Source organism: Eublepharis macularius, chromosome 5 (assembly GCF_028583425.1).
Source record: "Eublepharis macularius isolate TG4126 chromosome 5, MPM_Emac_v1.0, whole genome shotgun sequence".
NCBI lineage: Eukaryota > Metazoa > Chordata > Lepidosauria > Squamata > Eublepharidae > Eublepharis > Eublepharis macularius.
The window spans coordinates 96,688,158-96,700,378 of NC_072794.1; the positions used below are offsets into that span (position 1 = coordinate 96,688,158).

The 12,221-nt window shown below is 40.2% G+C and overlaps 1 protein-coding gene and 1 long non-coding RNA gene across 2 annotated transcripts in view; both read right to left on the reverse strand.

Moving 5' to 3' along the window:
• LOC129330028 (uncharacterized) overlaps positions 1–11,367 on the reverse strand; it is a 30,476-nt gene extending 19,109 nt beyond the window's left edge. The window contains exons 1-2 of the long non-coding RNA XR_008597046.1: positions 10,997–11,367; positions 9,942–10,148 (exon numbers count right to left, since the gene is read on the reverse strand). This is a non-coding gene — a long non-coding RNA (uncharacterized LOC129330028). The remainder of the gene's footprint in view (positions 1–9,941; positions 10,149–10,996) is intronic.
• Positions 1–12,221, reverse strand: part of MAST2 (microtubule associated serine/threonine kinase 2) — a 422,441-nt gene that overhangs the window by 270,821 nt on the left and 139,399 nt on the right. The window lies entirely within an intron of this gene.

The window sequence follows — 12,221 nt, forward strand, 5'->3', positions numbered from 1 at the left end:
CCATCTTGTAGGCAATTTTTATACTTCTTCCAAATTGTGAAGAGGCTTCTCCGGATATAGTGGTGTATAAACATAGAGTCTGCTTTTACTTTATCGTACAAATATGCATGCCATCCAAATGTTTTTTTGTATCCCTCCAAAGCCAATAACTTGCGGTTTTTCAACGTCATCCATTCTTTTATCCATGCCAAACATATTGCTTCGTGATATAGTCTTAGATTGGGCAGCTGCATTCCACCTCTCTCTTTAGCGTTCTGCAATACTTTCATTTTCACACGAGGTTTCTTGCTTGCCCACACAAAGTCCGATATTTTCCTTTGCCATTTTTCGAATTGTTTGGAGTCTCGAATAATTGGAATTGTTTGTAACAAGAATATCACTCTTGGCAATACATTCATCTTTACTGCTGCAATTCTTCCCAACCATGACAAATTCAACTTATTCCATTTTATCAGGTCTCGCTCTATTTGTATCCACAATTTCTCATAGTTATTCTTAAATAAGTCTATGTTTTTCACAGTTAGTTCAATACCAAGATATTTCACCTTATTTGTTACTTCACAGTCCGTTATTTCCATTAGTTCTTGTTGTTTCTGTTTAGTCATATTCTTACATAGTATCTTTGACTTCCTTTTATTTACATAAAATCCTGCCAAATCTCCAAATTCCTTTATTTTCTCCATTACCTTTGGCATGTTCTCAATTGGGTCGTCCACAATTAACATTATATCATCCGCAAATGCTCTGACCTTGTAGGAAAACTCTTTTATTTTTATTCCTCGGATTGCATCATCTTCCCATATCTGAATCATCAATATTTCCAAAACCAAAATAAACAACAATGGTGACAAAGGGCAACCCTGTCTTGTACCTTTACCTATTGTTAATTTTTTAGTCACATCATCATTCACCACAATTGCTGCACTCTGGTCCCTATAAATTTCTTTCACTGCTCGTATGAACTTTTCTCCCATTTGCAGCTTCTCCATAGTGGCAAACATAAAGTCCCAGTTCAAGTTGTCAAATGCTTTTTCAGCGTCCGCGAAGAAGAAACCAACTTCTCTATCACAACGCTTGTCATAGTATTCAATAGCATTTATAACTGTCCTTAAGTTGTCTTTGATTTGTCTATTTGGCAAAAATCCAGCTTGCTCCTCCGCAATAAATTCAGACATCCATCCTTTTATTCTCTCAGCCAAAATCTTCGCAAAGATTTTGTAATCATTGTTCAGCAACGAATTTGGTCTATAATTTTTAACATTGGTCAAATCCTGTCCCTCCTTAGGAATCAATGATATATTAGCTTCTCCCCAAGTATCGGGGATCCTCTGATCTCTCATGACTCCATTAATCACTTCTTTCAGGAAAGGCGCCAGTTCATTAGCCATTACTTTATAGAATTTAGCTGTTAGTCCATCCGGACCTGGTGCCTTTCCTAATTTTGTTGACTGAATTGCCTCTTTTATTTCCTCCTCCGTCACTTCCCTATTCAATTTTTCTCTCCAGCTTTCAGAAATTGCAGGGAGCTTCATCTTTTCCAAATACCTCGTTATAGAGTCTTTATTCACTTCCTTTTTTTGGTACAGCTTTGCATAAAATTTTAAAAAAGCTCTACTAAGGGCTGCCTGTTCCAAATATGTCTTATTCTCCTCACAAATTTTATTTATAATTCTCTTCACTTTTCTTTTCTTCAGTTGCCACGCCAAATATTTCCCAGGCTTGTTTGCACCCTCAAACGACTTCTGGTTCATTCTCTTAAGATTCCATTCCAATTCCTTGTTATTCATTGCCGTCAATTGTTCTTGTAGGATTTTAATATCCTGATATATCTTCTTTTTTCCCGGTCTCTTCTTAAGTTGAATCTCTTTGGCTTTTATTTTCTCCATAATCTCTAACCTCTTCTCTTTTTTCCTTCTAGCTCTTGCATTTAAATCCATTAGTATGCCTCTAGTCACTGCTTTATAAGTGTCCCATACCTTATTAGTCGAAACTTCCTTATTCATATTATGTTGTATAAAGAATCTGGTCTCTCTTCGTAACAACTCAATGTTTTCTTCTTCATGCAAAAGATCTTCATTTATTCTCCATCCTTTTCTTTTATTTCTTTTCCCAAATCTCCACATAATTGGGTTGTGATCTGAGCCTACCATAGGCATTATTTCCACATCTTTAGTCCATAACGCTAAGTCTTTGGAGGCCCAGATCATGTCAATTCGTGATAAAGTGGAATGTCTTGCAGAATAAAATGTATATTGTCTAGTTTTGGGGTTCTGTCTCCGCCACACATCTTCTAAAGTCTCTTGTTCCTTTATTGCAAAAAAAGACTTTGGTAGTAATCCTCTTTTCTTTTGTGCAGTTCCTGATTTCTTATCTTCATCCAAGTTGGTAACTCCATTGAAGTCTCCAGCTAAAATTATCTGATCATAAGATAGTTCATCCAGTTGTTTTCCCAAGTCCTCAAAAAAATTTTCTTTTGCTCCATTAGGTGCATATATTCCAATCACCAACACCTTTTTTAAATTCCACATAATTTCCACTGCTAAATATCTGGCTTCCACATCGCTCACTACTAATTTTGGCTGTAATTCTTCTTTTTATATACAACACCACACCTTTTTTCTTTTTTTTTGAAGCAGCCACAAATTCACTTCCCAATTTTGCAAACTTTAAATACTTTATATCTTGCTTTTTAATATGGGTTTCTTGCAAACATACAATGTCACATTTTTGATTTAATAGCCAGTGGAAGATATTTTTCCTCTTATTAGGCGAGTTAAGTCCATTTACATTCCAAGATATTATTTTGCACTCCATACTCATAATCTTGTTGTTGGTAAGTCCTTTACATTGTCCCTAATGAACTTTTCCATCTCCAATTCAGATCTGATGCACTTTTTAGCTCCTCCAAATTCGAAGGACAGTCCTTCTGGTATTTCCCATCTATATCTTATCTTCATGTCCTTCAAAATCTGGACTAAATCTTTATATTTTTTGCGATCTAACAGCACCGATCTGGGCAATTCCTTCATAATAATCACCACCTTGCCGTCGACCTCCAATGGGTCCTGGAATTGTTTACTCACAATCATTTCTCTTGTGTTTCTGGTCGTGAATTGCACAATCATGTCTCTTGGTAATTTCCTCTGGGTCGCGAATCTTGAATTTATTCTGTATACCACATCTAGGAAAGCCGCAATTTCTTCTTCCTCTTTCCCCAGGTATCCAGCCAAAACTTCTGTAATCTGTTCTTGGGCAGATTTTCCTTCACTTTCCGGCAAACCACGAAATCTCAGTTGTTTCTCCATATGTTTACTTTCTGCTACAGCCATTCTGCCTCTCATCGCCCTCATCTCAGTTCGTTGCGTGTCTGCTAAAGTGTCCATTGCATTTTCTACTACATTAACTCTTTGCTGTGTGGCTTGCAAATCGTTTTGTATTTTTTCCATACCTTTCGTCAGTTCCGCCAATTCCTTCTTAAGTGTCTCTTTAAACTCTTTTGCCATCTCTTGTATCATATTTTTAACTTCTTTGTTTCCTTCTGAAACTTTTTTATCCAAACTTTCAATTGCTGCTTGCCACTCCTTTTTCGACATCGTGGGGCTAGCTTTGCCTCGCTCCCACGAGTCCGCTCTTTTTCTTAACTCCGTGGCGTTTAACTTTATATACTTTTACTTTTAAAAGTCCCAAATTTGATCTATTCCTTTAAGAAAAAAAAAAACACATTTACACAGTCCAAAATGTCGGGCGTCTTTTCTCTATGGTTATTTCAACTATACTTCTAATCCAAGATGGCCTACTTCCTCTTCCGCTGAAGCCACGACCTTTCCCTTCTTCAAAATGGCTATCTTCTACTTCCTGTCACATAGAAAAGGCCGCTTCTCTCCAGCTTCTCTATTGTTCTGATGTATTTCCTGTTCCTCTGCCACACACAGCAGTTCTCGCGATGTTGAGACTTTCCCACAGTCCACTATCTCTTACTCTCCGCAGGTATGTAAACAATAATCAGCTTTCTCTACTAACTCCGTTATACATAGTCCTTTTTTTAAAAAAAATTCTTGCCGGAACTTCCCCTCGTTATAATCAATCTGTGGCAGTTTTTAAATTTCCTTTAGTTTAGTTTTTAAATTTCCTTTATTTCTTAAAGCAATCTGTCCCATATCAAGAGATAGTAATCTTTACCTTCTTAGTCGTTTTCGCGGGTTGTAATCACTGTTTCTATATTCAATTCACTTCAAGTCCCCTTGTCCCTGTATGAAGCTTGGGCATGCAGGTCTTATGCCAACCAAATTGGCTCCAAAACTGCTGTAGAGATCTTGGCAAAACCTTTCTTCGGGTGGGACCTCAAGGGACGGGAGAGAGTCCGTTGCACAGGACCCCCCCTCACCCGAGATCAACGCGCCCTCAGGTTCTTGAGCGTTCTATGCCTGTTCTCCGCCTGAGAACAGTTGGCTACGGGCAAATCCTCACCCCTCTAGCCTCCAAAACAGCAGCCCAGACAGCTCAGCTCTTAGAGCTGCTTTAGACCTTCATGGATCCCAAACCGGAAGTCGAAGTTGTTCAAGATTTTCTATTCCTTGGCTCAAACATCAACCAACAGGGAGACTGCAATGAAGAAATCAGAAGAAAACTGAGACTTTGAAGAGCAGCTGTGAGGGAGCTAGATAAGATCCTTAAAGATAAAGATGTCTCTCTGGGAACCAAGATCAAGATAATCCAAACTATGGTATTCCCCATTGCCATGTATGGATGTGAAAGTTGGATGGTAAAGAAAGCTGACAGGAAGAAAATTGATTCATTTGAAATGTAGTGCTGGAGGAGAGTTTTGCAGATACCATGGACAGCCAAAAAGACAAATAAGTGTGTACTAGATCAAATCAAGCCTGAATTCTCCTTAGAAGCTAAAATGACAAGACTAAAGCTATCATACTTTGGTCACATCATGAGAAGACAAGATTCTCTGGAAAAGTCAATAATGCTAGGAAAAGTGGAAGGCAGTAGAAAAAAGGAAGACCTAAAATGAGATGGCTTGACTCAATAAAAGAAGCCACGTCCTCCAGTTTGCAGGATCTGAGCAAGTCTGTTAAAGATAGAACGTATTGGAGGTCTTTCATTCATAGGGTCACCATACGTCGGAGATGACTCGACGACACATAACACACACACACAAATCATATTATCAAACCATTAAAATAAAGTAAAAGAGCTAAGATTTTATTAAACTGGTTTTGCTTGCTTCCTTCTGGGCCTTATTGAACACTGAACTAGTACTCAGAGGATGCTTCCCAAGAGAACATGTATCCTTTTTTTCACAAGGGATTCTCTTATGCAAAAGCTACTACATTAATGTACAAATCTTTTAAAATTATAAATCTAATTAAGCACACTATATAGGATTGTTTGGAGTGAGAAAAGTTTCCATAGTATGGTTCAAAGTGAGAGAATTCCTACTAGTAATTGTGGGCATATTCCATGAGATAGGGATATGATGAAAGTGGGTCATAGTCTCTTACCTGAAAAAGAATAGTCAGTGCAACCAAACACCTAGGAATTTTTTTGCTCTGACTACAAAGGAGTACGTTTCCAATGAATATTTATCCTGAATTCAGTTGGGGGAGCAAAATCTCTCTAATGCCCAGATGTCTAAGTTTGTTCCAATAATTTTTCACTACACATTTCTCACAACAGACTAATTAGACAGAAACATTCCACTTTCACTAACAAAGTAAAAATAAATGTTCAAAATATACAATCAGCCAAAGCATTGATTCATTCAAACTAACAAATGAAAAATTATGCTAGATATGCTACTCATTTCAATAGCTTTTACTAACATGTAGAGTATAGTGAAATGCAAGTCCAGTAGCACCTTGAAGACCAATACAATTTTCCAGGGTGTAAGTTTTTATAAATTGAAGCTCACTTTATCAGATACCATATCTGATTCACTAAAGCTTACACCCTGGACAATTTTCTTGGTCTTTAAGGTGCTACTGCACTCAATTTGGTTCTATATTAATATAGACTAACATGGCCACCCATCTGAAACTACACAGAATTCTAATATGCAGTTTGTCTCTTATGCAATCCAATGAAAAAGAGACTATTAACTGCCTTAGTCGTCAGAAGATATGGCAGCCCCTGTTGTAGCTGACAGAAGATGTGGTTAGAGGCACCATGAAACTGGTGCATCTATGTAAGTAGAAAAGAGGTAGAAAAGCCTTGTCCTGGGTGGCATCCAAGGTAGTACCAATAAATTGAATCACCTGAGTGGGAGCAAGAAAAGACTTTTTCCATTTAATTACAAGGCCAAAGGAGGATACCATTTGAACCGTGAGTGTAATTTGCTCTTGAAGGGCGTTTCTCGAGTGAGCTACAAGGAGCCAGTCATCAAGGTAAGGGTAAATGCGACACCCCCTAGTTCTAAGGTGAGCAACAACTACTGCCATACAGTTCATAAAAGTACGTGGGGCAGAGGACAGTGTACTGGAAAACTTCTCTCTTAAAGGAAAATCTAAGATACTTCCTGTGTTCAGCGTGTATAGCTATAGGGAAATAAGCATCTTTTAAATCTAAAACAGAGAACCAGTTTTCTAGTTCTAAGTACTGTAAAATACCAGCAAGAGTCAGCATTCTGAACTTTTCAACTTTAATGAAAACATTCAAATTATGTAAATCCAGTATGGGGCGAAGGCCACCATACTTTTTCTCAACAACGAAATATCTTGAATAAAAGCCAAACAGAGAGTCTCCAGCGGGTACACGTTGTATAGCCCCTGTGGAGAACAATTCCTCGATAACTGGGGTGAGGACTTCAATAGAACAAGACGAAACGTTGGTAGGGAGGGATAACTGGGGCAACTGTGTGAACCTTAGGGGGTAACCCTGTTGAACAATCTCAAGGACCCAAGAATCCACAGAAATCACAACCCAAGCCTGGTAGAAGGAGGCTAATCTATCCCCAAACAGAGGATAGGCCTACTGGGGGGCACTCAGTCAGAAAAGTTGCTTTTGCCCCTGTGCTGACTTAGGGGACTGAGAATGCTGCTGCCAAGGCCTAGGCTTGGAAGTTCTCTTGGTGCCTGCATGAGAGTAATTGGGATAAGATAGTTGTTGGTAGGGTTGGTAAAAGTACCTCTGATGGTAGTTAAACGAGGACCTGTTCTCGTAGCGGTATTTCTGCGAGTACTGTTGCTGCTGCTGTTGTTGAGGTGCAATCACACCCAGTGAGCGCGCTGTTTGCTGGTTTTTCTTCATTTGCTGCAGCAATTCGTCTGTCTGCTCTGAAAAAAGGGATCCCCCTTCAAAGAGGAAATCCTCCATCTTGTTCCTCTTCTCTTGAGGCAATGCAGTGAAACAAAGCCACGAATGACGTCTGAGAACTATTGCAGAGGCCATAGCTCGTGCTGAGCAGTCAGCTGAGTGCTTGCCCGCAGACATCTACTGCTTGGCCAATCTGGTAGCTTCGCCTTGAAGGGCTCTGATGAGGGTTCTTTTCTCCTCAGGGAGGTCTTGAGTATAGTTGGAGAGGTGGTTCCCACAAGAAGAGGCTATAAGAACCCATTATGGCCTGATAGCGATTCTAAATTCTAAGGCAGCTGAAGAGTAAATCTTCCAGCCTAAGGCATCTAACTTGCGGCCCTCCTTATCAACAGAAGAGGAATGGGAGCCATAGCAGTGTCTGGACTGCACCTCCTCTGTGACGAGAGAAGAGGGGCACGGGTGGTTAAATAGAAAAACACAGACCTTTTGTTGAAGCTTGTAGCTGTTCTCAATCTTCCTCGACGTCGCAGGGGAAGAGGCAGGTTTTTACCAGACGTTACGTGTGACACGTTCCTGTGGTCTTCCACCACAGGAAAAGCCACCAAGGCCAGGGAGGTATTGTATAGGACTTGGAGCACTTTACTTTTGGGTTTAGGGGTTTCAGAGGAAATGTCCAAATCAAGGGCTCAAGCCATCCTAAGCATTTGTTCATAAAACAAACAAGACTCTTCAGTAGGAGAAGGGGAAATAGTATCCCCTGCTGTCTCCTCAGGAGAGGGGTCTGAGGCCAATTCAGAAATAGCATCCGATTGGGACTGAGCATCATCTTCTCCATCTGAGTCAGAAGGTGGGGAAACTCGTGCATCAAAGCAGTGAGATGAGACCGAGGGTGCAGTAGAAACCTGGTACAGAACTGAGGGCTGGATAGGAACCACTAACCCAGATGAAGATGGAACCGAGGGCATCGGAACCGATTACCCGACTGTGGCAGAACCGACAGAAGCATTGGTGCAGATTGAAGCCATGACAAGAAGTCTTGCCAGCTTGGAGCTTGTGTCTGGGAAACAGTAATTGGCCACGACGCCGATGTGTTAGGTGTCTGGATGTAGGTACCCAACTGATGTGTCCTGACCGGTTCCAAGCAAGGTGTATTACTCAGAACCACCGTTGCAGGAAAGGGGTATTGCACCAGTTCTGGTGAGAAGTGTTGGAATTCTCCTGATGGACTGAAATCATCCAACTCCCATTGCAACAAGGGAGTAGGTGGTGGAGATGGAGTTAGAGGATCCTTCAGGGTGTCCTCCTCCACAATAAGAGAGGGAGTGGAGCTGGCAGACCTGTGGCAATGGTGATGCGAGGTCGAAGCAGGTTTTTTGGAGTGTTTGGTCTTAGATTTCTTTATGGAGGGTTCCCCCTGATGCCCTCCCTCTGAGGAATGGCACTTCTTTGAATGTGATGCCAGGTGCTCTTTACGCTCTGGGGAGTGGTGCTTCTTCCAGCCTGACTTTGGTTCTGAGGTTTTAGATGGAACTGATGTGGCATCCGAAGGGGGGTCAGATGGAACCAAAGGCAGGATCCGAGACAGCTCAAGGGTACTCACCCTCGAAGTGGAGGGTGCCCTGTCGGAGCGCTGTTTAGGCTCTTGCTTGGAGGGTGACTTAGCGGTTGGTTTTGCGGAGCCTGTAAGGGATTGTTTCCAAAGTGCTGCCTTCAGACACGCAGCGCGATTTCTGGCTTTCAGGGTAAAGCTCTTACAATGTTGGAAGGCCCCGACATTATGCACCTCGCCCAAGCAGAGAAGGCAAAGTTCATGCCCGTCGGAATGTAGCATCCTGGTATCGCATTGTGAACACTTAAAAAGTGCTTTCTGAGACATTTTGTAGATTGGAAACTACAAAGGCACAAGAGAGCAGAAGAAGAAGAACCTTTCACAGCGGCAGCAAGAAAGGAACTGTGGGAAGAGGGATCGCTCCACCCAGCAACATGGCACGCAGCGGGAACTGCCGCGCATGCGTGTTGCGGTGTGAGAGCGCCCTCTACTGTTTGAGAGCTTGAAAAATCCTTTCCGGTGGCTGGCCTGCAGCTGCACAGTCCCAATGTGGGACTGCACTGAAGACCGACGACGAACGAAACTTTCTCTGAATAATGTTTACTTCTTTATTCCAGATCGGGTATGGCCATATCACAACTCACAAGCCACATGCAGTTTTTTTACAGTTAAAGTGCAGGAATGGATCACAAGAATGTATGGAGATAATCAACAATGTTATACAGCAAGCCAGTGGTAATGCTACCACAGCCAATGGAGATGGCACGAAGGGAAGGATGGTTAGGAAAACTGGCAGAAACCCCAGCTGCTTCACCAATGTAATAGAGACACCGCTCCAGGATGGGAGAGACCTGGATACCTCATGAAGGGGGGGGGAGCATGAATTGTAGTATTTAAACCCTTGCAATTACACCACAGAATATTCTTTTCTACACTCCTTAGAGTGCAAAAAAGCAGAAACAGAAAGAAAAAAAATCCACTTTACCTAGACTGAGGCCAGGCAAGAAGGAAAGGAAGTTAAGCCCTTGTTAACTCAAGAGGTCTGGCTCTGCCACATTTTTAATGAATCAAGTAAAAGACTATGGACTACTGTATTAAGCAACAGACATTCACACTCGAAATTCCTTCTTACCTCCACTGAAGTGGATTGTTGTAGCAGGGACTACCAGGGTTGCTCTGAGGTTGTGGGCTGATGTAAAATACTAGAGGAGAAGTAGCAAGGGCACAATCAGCACTAAGTGGGATTTTAAGATGCTGCAGACCTGGAGCAGATGTAGGAGAGAACACATGCTGAAGGGCATCACTTCCTCGGCAGTGGGAGAGGAAAGGAGAGGAGATTCTGACAAAGTATCACAGTAAAAAACAATCAGTGACAAAAGTTGTCCTGTTTAGTTTTTAAACACAAATATACAGAGAAAGAACAGAAAGAATATAATGTATCTAGTCACCAACACATTTACGTATCTATAAAGCATTTTTAGAATCTGTATCTATAGTAAACAGATTGTGTTTTAAAGTACTTAGGCTACACATGATTGTCAATAACAACCAATCCAAAAGCATTTTATGAGTAAACGCTAGATTAAATGAAACCCTTCAATGTGAATATGTTTAAAAATCGAATGGGAATTTACACATTACTGAAGCAAACAATCCTCCACCTACATCAACCACAATCTTTCAATTGGCATTTGCACGACCTGCAAGTGAGGCTCTCTCAGGATCTTCCAATAGTAAGGAAATACTAAGTTTTTCTTCCCTAGAAGAGGACTTCTCTGGAAGTGTACTCCAGTGAATTAGTCACAATCTTTTGTTTTACTTTGCCCTGAGACTTAAAGCAATTAGTAATCCAGCTATATTAAGACTGGGCTAGATTCCCTAACTCTAGAACTTTAAAATATAAAACAGGAAAGTTCAATATGCAATTAGTCACTTTACAATTATGAATACAAGGAGAATATTTAAAATTTTCTCCATTATATAAAAATGCTAAAGAATATGAATTTGGTATTATATTATCTCTATATTCTGTCAGCAAAGCACATTAATTACTACTTGTTATGAAAAATCAAATCAAAGTTTGAGTTTGCCAAAATATTCTTAAAATAATATCCAATTTAAGGTTATAGTTGTTGATCCTGATAGATTCACAGTTCTACTAAATCTATTTTGCAAAATAGTCCTTACTGGATCCGTAGAGATGGTGCTCCAAATTTCTCTCTTCTTCTTTTCATCATTTCACAGAGTTAAACACTTGATTTGTTCAAAAAACAGATCTTAAAGCCAAAAATGTAAGTGCTGCTATAACTCCAAAACTGAACCATTTGTGTAGCCCAAGCACTAACTAAAGGTATTATGCGTACAGCTGTACAGATTTATCAAAAAGACTGTGTTAAAATGCATTTTTAAAGCAAACCTCCTGCAAAATTATTTATGACATCCAAAAAAGAAAAAAAGTTGAAGCTTATAAGCATGGAGCTCAAGAACTGCAAAGCCAAAGATATGATTAAACCATTTTGTTATAGAATCTACAGTATCAATTACTCATGCTTGCAACACAAAATATCACAGGCAAACATTTTTCCCTTCAGCAAGCAACCCTTACAGCAAGCTACAAGGAAAACAGTCTGGGAGAAAAGGCACATGAGCAAAGACTTTGGCAGAAGCCTCACATACCAACATGAAAGCTCACACTGCAAAAGTAGTACACAGTCACTGCTCTAACCAAGAATGCCATGGGCAGCTGCACTTTACTGGGATGGAAAGATTCTCAATGTCCCATTTTGGGATGTTAAACGAAAGAGGGATGCCATACCTTCTCTCTTACTGTGGCTTTTTATACTTATTCTATTATTATTTATACAGCACTTAAATATACAAAGTTTTTTTACTGGTTTCATTTACAAGATACAAAGTAACCCAGAAAAAAGCAGTTACCTATGTCGTCTAATTCTTGATTAATTTAAAAATGAAATAACAAAGAACAAGAGGGCTCAACTGCTAGAGATATAAGTAAAGAGTTGAGTTCCTTTTAAAAGGGAAACTTTTGCTTCCCTGGCTGTCAAACGGCAGTTTTTACCACTGACTCCAATCAGAGATATGGTACATACATAAGTATTTTCAACCCAATCAGAAGCTAATGTCATGATTTTACACCAGAAAGCCAGTGATCCCTATGCATATCCATAGCTATCACCCACGGCATAGCACACAGCCAATCATCTATAGCTATAGATTCAGCATTTGCTCTAGACCTTCGAACAGGACATACACATGAAAGACTTGAAATAAGCATTCAAGAACCTACAATACAACTCAGTGAGAAAAGCATACATCAACCAAACTAGAGAAAAATACAGATGCAAGTTACAACAGTAAAGAATATAAGAAAGATATAGGATCTTTACTGTTA